The following is a 9,897-nucleotide window of genomic DNA, read 5'->3' as shown; positions in this document are numbered from 1 at the left end:
GGTGGCTTTGAGGGTGCCATTGCCTTCTTTAAGCTCTGGTTTTCTTGGCTCTGGGTCATGGTGCTAACATATCCCATGGATATGTATGATTAACTGAAAGGCTTTATACAAAGACCTTTGCTCAGTGCAGTGATGTTGGCAGACGTCATCAGCAATAACATTGAAAAAGCCATTTATTGAGTAAATACTATGTACAAGGTGCTTAAACACGTAGGCAGGAATATTAGGCATGGATCCTAACCTTGAGAAACTCACAGATACTCTAAAAGAATACCATGTGTAAACAAAGAATAACTTAGTGCAGCTTATTCTAAATGAGGTGAGCTATACAAAATAAATAATTCAGAGCAACCAGGGAGGTCCAAAGTGGACCTTGAACAATTAAAAGGTGTATTATCTCAACAAATATGTATGAGATATATTTAAGATATATATGTATGAGATATATTTAAGATATATATGTATAAGATATATTTAAGATATAGATACACACACACACACACACACACACACACAATAGAAGTAGTTTTAAATTTTTGTTACAAAAAAAAAAAGTCAGGAAGCCGCAGTGAAAAAAAGACCCTTAATGGTTTCTGGCAGTCATCATCTTATTTCTCCCCTCACAGCATCCATCCATCCTCCTTTCTTTGATAATAGCACTGGCTTCCCATCATTGTTTGGCCTTCATGGAACACAGGAGGACATGTGAACCAGGCTAGGATAAGCAGTTTCTCTCCCTCTCAGAAGCTGGCTCTGGAAGCCCATATACAATGCTGGGAAAGTGCTTGAACAATGAGCAGGCACCAGCCAGCCTTTATTTCTGGGTTCCTTCATCTGGGAGATCCCTTCAACATGGACCTTCTGATAGCCAAGTACTGGGCTGTCCTGGAGTCTGCACCCTGCCCCACCACCTCTATTTAAGTTGCTCAAATGTTGCTTAACTGCCATAACCAGAACCCAGAGATCTAACCATCAATTAACATACTTGCAGAATGTTCTGGGCTTTTCCCTTATGTGGAGAGAGGGAGGGGGAGGGGAAGGGGAGGGAGTTGGGAGGAGAAGGGGGAGAGGGAGGGGCTTCATGCATGAAAAAGAAAGCAGGAGGGTTTAGGTTATTTGGGGGTGAGACAGGCTTTCTCTGTGTAAGTTTGGCTGTCTTAGAACTAGCTTTGTAGCCCAGGCTGGCCTCAGACTCAGAGATCTGGCTGCCTCTGACTCCCAAGTGCTGGGATTAAAGGCATGTACCACCAGTGCCCAGCCAGAAAGGTATGTTTTACAGAGATAACTTTTCTTTCTAAAAGTGGATGGAATTGTATAAATAGGTTAATAAATTCTTTTTTGTTGACTAAAACATCCTGAACATCTTTCTGTGCTCTTGCTTTAAGCCCCACCCCCGGCTTTCCCCTGTTGTGACTGCTAAGTATCACCCAGAACTTCACAAATACAGAGACACAAACCCACGTCCTGTCATCCCGGAGATGACATTTTGGTTAAAGAGTTATTCATTCACACAGATAGGATGAGAAAGTCTGCAAAAGTGTTTTTACCAAACAAGGTTGTAAATGCTCAGGACAGAAAGTTCTATGCCTCTGCTTAGGCTTCATGCTGGAGAGGGTGGGAATGGGGGCCCTCCATCTAAGCTTGGCCTAATCAGTCACCTCTCAGCCCCTCCAGCAGCAGCTGTGTTGTCGCCTCTGGCCCTCCTCTGATCTGTCACCACCAGGATATGTGGAACTTGCACCTTCTGAGATTGCCAATGTGATGAGGAGTGGTGGGAACTGAACTTTGTTCCCGAAGAGCCATCTGGCCCAGGAGGCTATCTCTAGGACAAGGGAGATTTCGGGGAAATCAGATCACACCTTGTCCTGACACTCAGCTCACAAAGTGCTGGGGTGCTGCCGCACATTCAGTCAGAGGAGAAAACTTCAGTGCCACAAACAGCCAAAGGGACGCTCCAGAGAAGCGGGAGATGTGACCAGAGCTGTGTGAAAGGCAGATACTGGTTACCTGTGCACAGCTGGTGGGGGGTAAACTGTCCAGCTCCCAGAGACAGCAGTGTGAACTTGTTATAAAATTAGAAGTAGAATTACCATACATTCGGGAAGCACATTCTTCATATGAATATTCAAAAGAAATGAAGTCAATATGCTAAGAAGACATCTGTACTCTCTCAGACCAGTCCAGCAGTGTTCACAGTAACAGTAACATGGAATCAACCTAAGTGCCCTTTGTGAATGAATGAATGAATGAATGAATGAATGAATGAATGAATGAAGAAAATGTAGGATATACACACCGTTCACCCTTAAAAAAAAAAAAGAATAAAATTCTGCCATTTCTGACATGGCCAGCGAGATGGTTCAGCAGATAAACAATGCTGCCACCAAGCCTGATTGATGACTTGAGCTCTGTCCCCAGGGCCCACATGGTGAAGGACCCAGAAGTCATCCTCTCACCTCCATACCACAAAGAAAGAATAAGCGCATGAGTTAGTAGGTAAACAGAGTGAGGTAGGTCTGTCTACTATTCCACACTGTATTAAAATCTCACATGGCAGAGCATGAAAGCTCAGAGGTTGTGTTTGCCGCTTTAGTAAACAGGGTTGCTAAGAAACAGCAATCGATGACGGGAAGCCTTCCTGTGAAAGTGAGCGGGTCCTCCGCAGAACTACTCAGCAGCTGTGCTATGTCTCCCTCCTTTCAGTGCTCCACAAACCCCTCCATGTGACCAGGACCCCAAACTCATGAGAATATTCAGAGTGACTGAAGCCATTCTCTCCAAGGATTTTGGTCTCCATGCCAAGTTTTGTCTTAACCTTGAAAAACTTAAAAACCACCAGAAAAACCCCCATTTCAGATGACTCTCAACGAGAACCACAAAGCTGAAGTTATGAGTTCTAGAATGTTCTCTTCCAAGACCAGCTAAAACTAGACTACATAGCCCTGACTCCAGTTCCGAGAAACCACTATCCCAGTACCAGACCATCGCTCCCAGGACCCTGTAGTGTTTGAGAAATCTCCAAACTGCAGTAGAGCCTTGGGAGCTCAGCTGCTGGCCCTCAAAACTTCCCACAGCTATGGAGCACAGTAATACGCGGACTGGGTGAAGTCATAGCACAGTTATAACCTCAAAATTCTTGAGATTATTTGCAGATTCCATGAACATTATGCAGACTTTCTTTTCTCATCTGTAGAATGGGCACAATCATAATCCATCTTCCTTCTAGGCTTATCTTGGGGTTTCATGAGGTGGAGATCTCAGCATATTCCCACTATTGGGTAAAAGCTCAAATAATGTCAGCTATTATCCGCTTCCAAGAAAAGTCCAAAATATGCAGTGAAGAGGAATACATTCCCCTTCTTTCCCAATACAAATGCCATAAATCAATTCTGCCTAAGGGAACCTACAGTAACCGCAGGATGCCCTGCATCTACGGGAGTCGCTTGCCACACTCGGCTCCCGAACGCTTAACATGTGCTAAGTCTAACTGAGAAAGGGAACTTCTTACCTCCACTATCTTACCTCATTTAAATTAAAGTAGCCCCACGTGGCTACTAGTAACCACCTTATTGGACATTGCATCCCCAAAACGACCTAATAAGAAGTGACAAAGCTTTGAAAAACCAACAGCAGAGAGGCAAAACCATGGTTTAAACCATGGATGGATCCTTTCCAAGGACAGGGAAGGATTGAGGAGAGCACCACAGAGATTGAACAACTGTGAAGGGTCCCAGTGAGGCAGCTGTGGCATCTGTGTCCCCTGCCCAGTCCTCTCAGGCCAGGCTCACAGCTAACGACATCACACAACTGGTATGGAGGAATGGGTTTTCTGTGTTTTCACATGTGGTTAATCTCTTGGGGCCAAGGTGACTGCTCTTGCTATCAGGCAGATTAACTGTGTATTTATGGCCCTGCCTGCAGAGTCCAAAATCAGCCATAAACAGTTCCAAACAGCACACTCAGATCCCGTTGAGGGCCTGCATTTTCTGTATCCAAGAGAGGAACGTGCTATAAACTGCTAAAAGATGGGAGGGGGCGGTAGGAGGAGGGGAAGTGGCAGCAAAGGCCCTCTTGGTGGGAAGCAAGGCAGAGTGATAAGGTGAGCGAATCTCAGGCTTCAGACCAGATGCCCTCTTGGCTCTGTGCTTGGGACCAAATGAGAAATGAGAGGAGATACAGGGAAAGTAAAGATAAGGGGAGAGGAGGCAGCTGCCAGTGGGAGAGCACTTGAGACTGCTCTGTTTTATCAGGAGCAGCTGTAAGTGATGGTTTCAACCTCCAATTTAGTGTCTGCTTCTCTTACTCTGACTTGGGAACTGAAAGGCAAATCATTAAAAAAAAAAAAACAAAACAAAACAGGACTTTGTTCCTGAGCTAAGCTCTCTCAGGCAGCTTCCAGATTCCATTTGCATTTCCCCTAGTTGAGAAATTACCTAAGATCCAAAACAAGGAGCATGAAGCTCTCCTTGGTAACAAGATGAGAGGACACTATCACACACAGCCATTGGGTGACTTTTAGAAGTAAACAGTGTACATTTAAATCCCTCTTTCTTATGTGCAAGGAAGAGTTAGAGATGTTTGCCTTAAATGTGTTTGTATCGTTGACTACGAAATTCCCCTTTCAGGAGTTTATCCTAAGGAGGGAAAAAAATCAGAGCTTCATCTAAACACAGACCCAGACACAGATGTTAACCCCAGCAGTATCACTAACAAAGGAAACTGTAAATAGTGCGTGGGTTGGTGTGTTCATACTATGAAAGGACTCATGGCTTCAGAAGTGTTTAGCAGCTGGGAAAAATGCATGCTCTCATGGCATTAAATTCAAAAAAGAAAAGTGGAACTTACGATTGTTCCTAGCCTGTGATCGGTCTTTACTTCCTGGTTATGTAGACTTTGCCTGTGGGTGTGCCTGTGTGTGAAGACACAGAGACAGCAAGGTGTGCCTGCCAGTAGGTTCAAAAGTGCTTTGACTTCCCTCTTTCGGACTTTGATGAAATGTAACTTACAGTCTGGGGTTGCCCAGCAGGCAGGAATGGAAAGGACAAACAGTGGGCTTCGGAGGCTTCTCAGAACTGCCTGCTCCCACTTTGCTCTTTTCTGGTCCAGTGAATGCAGAAGTTTGTTTCGTTTCCAGCCTCCTGGCAAATCTAATGTCACTCCAGAAATCCCAAAAAGTTTTCCTCAACATTCCTCAATGTATTTTATTTTCCCCACATGTACAAAAGAAATGAGCTTTCCCAATGTGTTTATGTGCTGGTTAAGAGGGAAATATTTCTGGTCATACAATTAGAGTCTTACAGACATTCTGTTTTAATCCCCAACTCCCATTAGTCATAACTAGACCATTGCCTTGCTCAGGGATTTTTTTTTTTTTTTAGAAATCTGGAGAATGTGGATTCCTTAATCCCAGAGAGTTTATATTGATCAATTCTGTACCTCCAACATCTGAACCAGTGTTAGACACATAAATAATAGATACTATATAAATACCAGTCAGTGGACATAAAAGCCAACGAGGGAAAAGAGGGGTAAGGGATAGAATTCTCTTTGTCAATACCAACAAAATGGACAAACACTTAGGGAAATGTCCGGGCAAACCTTGCACGTTGGTGCCCCAAAGCAAAATGTAGTTTAAAATAGTTACCCGTGCTCAGGTAACAAATAAGCCAATGAAGTGATACCAAGCCAGATACAGGAACTCAGCAGCTTCCGTTGACTTAACTTAGCAAAATCTTTCTTCTATCACAGTGTCAATAATCATAGTCTTACTTGAGTTAGTCTCTCTTTCCTACTTGACATTCCTGGTGCTGAAAAAGAAAAAAAAAAAAAACAAGATTTTTTTTTCCCATCACTGCAATAAGTCTCCCATTCTGCATGTTTCCCTCCCACTAGCAAGAGGCTCTTGCTGTTCCTCGAGTGTGGGAACATTCTGAGAAGGCTTTAGCCAGAAGCCTTTGAAAGTGACACAAGACCAGGTCTCAACCAAATCTGTTGAGGAGACACAGTGGAGAGAAGCCCAAGTAAGCTCACTTCCAGACATTCTGGTCAAATCACAGCTGTGGAGGGAAGCGACTTAGGACTCCACAGGCAGACCTAGTCACTGGCCAAGTGTGTAATGAGTGATCCAAGCAGAGCCACATGGGGCAAAGAAAGTACTATAAGGAGCCCCCTCAGACTTCTGACACACATCCTAAGATATGACACACTGATGCTGTACAAAGCCATGGTGTTTTGAGTTATCTTGTGCTGAAATAGAAACCTGGACACTTACTGCTGATCAGATTACTGAACTCTACCAAGAGATGGCTTTTGTTCTCTTAGTGTGGAGGAACAGCTCAGTGAAATTATTAAGTTCTCCCGTGGGCTTTCTGGGGAAAGAAATCAGTGGTATTTTTTCCACACAAATCCATCTACCTCATTTAATCCCCTAAATAAAGGAGAGTATTCAAGAGCAAACCAAATTTTCAGTTTTGAAGGCCTAGGAGTAGCTCTTGCCTATAGAACAAAGAGGCTTTTGTTTCCCTCCAAGGGTTAAAGCCTAGGACCATTCCTAGAACCTAGGTGAACCTGTGTCTCTGCTTCAGCCAATAGAATACACTAAAGACAAGCCAGTTTCCAATGTGGGGTTATAACAGTGCTAAGGATTCTGCCTGGCAGCTCACATTTATGCTTTCCCTTCTCCCCAATGTATTTTTGGAACTCAACTGCTGTACTGAGTCAAAGGCTAGAGAGCCTGGAGACCACATAGAGAGAGTTCATGTGGATGTTCCAAGCAGCAAACCAAATATAAGTTCTTAGACCACAGCCAACATCAGGCACCAGATCCATGAGGAGCAAAACCTTTCAAATAACATAGCCCTGGTTGCTGTCTAACCACCACCCCCTCAGAAGAAAACAAGCTGTCCTGATGTCATAGGCAGCTCAGGCCTATGAGGGGCCATCAACATAGATGGTAGTTGATGTTATAATCCTAGATCTGACTTTTTATGCAACAACAGATAATCATACATAGCCTTTAACAGCTTAAATAAAATTGACCGGGGTCTGCTGTAGAGGGAAGAGGTGAAAGGCAAGAAATGCCCATAGTTCCATATCCTGCAGAAGAAGGTACTGGGGGAATACGGCATGGCCCTTTTAGGACACCTTCTGGGAAATCTGTGGGACTCCAGCAGGAACTCTTTAAAGCAAAAAAGTAATGATCCTCCAATGTTTCGATGTTTGTGGCTCCCAGACATTTCTATCTTTTAGTGAGATTTTACTGGCTTAAGAGTTTTTACCTGTAAATTCCTGTACAGCTCAAAATCCCATCAATCTGTGTAAACTGGAAATTAGAGGCAGAACTTCAGTTTCCTTGTCAAGTTAATGTGGACTCCTTGAGAAATAAATGCAAATTTAAGAAAGATGATTTGACCTTCGAAGCATGTCTTGAGGATTAGATTTTATGCAGCCTCCAAGTAGCATCTTTGTGTCTTTATAGAACCCAGCAAAAAAGAAAAATAAGTTATTCAAGGAACAATTCCACATCCACCAGCTGATCCACAAACACTGTTGCTTAATGCCACAGCCCAGGGTCATTTTCCTAACAAAACTGTAATTTCCAGACTTCTCTCATCAGAGACTGTTATTTGCCCCTATTAGCTTGATTATTCAAAACATTTTGTCAATGACCTATATTTTAATGGGACAAGTAATTGTTAACATCATATTTTTACACTACAAAAATGTAATGGCTAATTAAAGTGTTTATTAGCTGAGTTTTTAAAATTCTGATCAAAGTAGCACACACTTATATACATGCATTGTATCTGCACATGCATACTGTACATTTACAATCTCGTTGATTTGGTGTTCTTTCAGTTATTATCAACACTGTCAAACTCTGTTTATACAAAAATATGCTTCCTTTGGGGTCTTCTTTTCTTCCTTGTAATTCTGGGGACTGAAGAAGGGTAGGCAATCTTTCTATGATTGACAACTGTCACCAACTAGCCAACAGGTCCCTTTTCTGTTGGTTAAGAATTAATAGGCAGAAAAATAGTTCAGAAAAATGTAGAAATGAAGTTTATTGGCAGATGTGACAGACCTCTTGGATAGAGAAGGGCTTTCCTGGAGCTGGGAAGATGTCGACACTAGGGAGGCCTTGGTTTTTATTTAGGTTCAACTATCCCACTTCTTGATGACTCTCCCTGCTCTCCTGTTGGATCTATAGTTTCCGTTTCTGTCCTAGAATACAGAAATGATTGTAAGAGCACAGAAGCACAGAAGCAGTAATGAGAGTGTGGAAACACTGGATCAACTGGAGTCAGTGAACCACCAACCTTCTCTTTCCTTTATGGTGCACTGAGGAAAGAACACCACAGATGATGGACAGTGATCTACCTCTCAGAAAAAAACAAGAGCTCACTGTTACAGACAAAGCCACAGGAAATGGAAACATGTTGCTGATTACTGGGGGCAAATAGCCATTAAAAAACTGTCCAGGTTGGGTTATATTCCCCTTGTGCTGTACTGTTGGCTCACTGTCTCACTATTCCCCTTGTGCTGTACTGTTGGCTCACTGTCTCACTATTCCCCTTGTGCTGTACTGTTGGCTCACTGTCTCACAAGGGACCTCAGCCCTACTCCTCTGAGTTGTTTGTGAAAAATACTTTTCATTACCATCCCATTTGCCTGGACCCTCCTCACTCTGAGTTTAGAAAGCCATTCTAAAATGTTCTTTGGCCTATTCCCATACCAGAGCCACCAGTCTATAGTACACAAGTCATAAGGTGACAGGCAATTGTGAAGTTTGCTGAGCCAATGTCTTCTTCAGCTTCAGCTGGAACTAAAGTGAATTTTCCAAGAAAAGGCAAAGGAAAATGAACAGAAAGACTGGCCAGCTTATCACAGGAGTCTCATGCTGACCTCTGAACACTTCAGTTTTCCTGGATTCCAGGCAGTTCAAAACTTGGCCTTGCTCCCAGGAGGAGTGTGTGTATTTGTCTATGTGTGTCTATGTGTATCTGTGTCTATATGTCTGAGTGTGTCTGTGTCTATGTGTCTGTGTGTCTGTATGTGTGTCTGTGTATGTGTCTGTCTGTTTCTGTATGTCTATGTGTCTGTATATGTCTGTGTCTGTCTGTGTATGTTTGCCTGTGTGTGTGCACGTTTGTATCTGCATGTGTGCATGCGTGCGTGCGTGCATGCATGTGTGTGTGTGCATGTGTGCATGTGTGACTTTACTGTAGAATTCCAACTGCTTAAACCAAGCTGAACAAATCTCTCATTAGTCGAAAGTCCCATTGGAGTAAGCTTCCCTTGATTTTGTAACCAAGCAGGTAAAGAGAATTATAGAAAGGCTAAGTTCCAGGGAAGAACTGAAACAACTGGGCTCCCACAGTGATGGTGCATGTACAAACTGGTGCTGCTGGAAACCTTAGCTATGTCTGATAACATTGATCATATACTGACCTTGGGGTTCAGCAACTCTATTCCCATGTAGGACCAACAAAAATGGGTGAATCCATCCACTAAAAATGTGCACCAGATGTCCATGACATCTCATAACCAAGAAAAGCAGAAACTGTCGAAAAACCATTGGGAGAAAAGATAAAGGCAATTAGTGACAGAGCCATGCAATAAATTCTATGTGCCAGGATAGATGAAGAGTATGTGACTATGCAAGTTTGCCTTTATTGGTTGATTTATATTAGCTTTTTATATATTTTAAATTGTACATATTTTGAATATTGACCCCTCTCAGACAAATATATGGTTTTCACTTTTTTTTATAAATACCATTCTACAGGTTGTGTTTTCCTGTGTTTCTTTACTGTATCAAAGCTTTCCAATTTGATGCGGTCATATTTGTCCACTTTTGCTCTTGTTGACTGTGTTTGAATTATAGCCAGAATGTCA

The sequence above is a fragment of the Rattus norvegicus genome, chromosome 3, assembly GCF_036323735.1.
Source record: "Rattus norvegicus strain BN/NHsdMcwi chromosome 3, GRCr8, whole genome shotgun sequence".
Classification (NCBI taxonomy): Eukaryota; Metazoa; Chordata; class Mammalia; order Rodentia; family Muridae; genus Rattus; species Rattus norvegicus.
Note: the sequence above shows the minus strand (reverse complement) of the source record.